We start from the raw sequence: 373 nt of genomic DNA, 5'->3' as shown, positions 1-373 counted from the left end.
TGGTACACGCATCGCTTGCTGTGCGACCGGCTCCGTTCGTCGCGCGTAGTCCTGTGCCACTGCAAACTGTGGTGATCGGAACTGGGTTTGCTGCGGCACTTGTCGCGCTGAGCGCCCCATTCCGACCGTGCAGGTTGTTTTCCTGCCTCATGCGTACGCTGCACGTATGCGCGGCCTTGGCCATGCCTTTGCTGCACGGGCGAATGACTTAGCGCATCGATGTTCATCGGAATACCCCCTCGGCCATTGCCAAGAGCGGAATGGAACATGCCAGACTCAATTGCTCCAAGCATACGCTCGTCCTTGTCTCTCTTCACTTGCGAGGCCTCCATCTGCGTCATCCGTGCTTGAAGGTCGAGGAGCGTGGCGAGGG

The sequence above is a fragment of the Plasmopara halstedii genome (assembly GCF_900000015.1).
Source record: "Plasmopara halstedii genome assembly, contig: Scaffold_3060, whole genome shotgun sequence".
Taxonomy (NCBI): Eukaryota; Oomycota; class Peronosporomycetes; order Peronosporales; family Peronosporaceae; genus Plasmopara; species Plasmopara halstedii.
The sequence above is the reverse complement of the archived record's forward strand: the minus strand, read 5'-3'. Positions refer to the sequence as shown.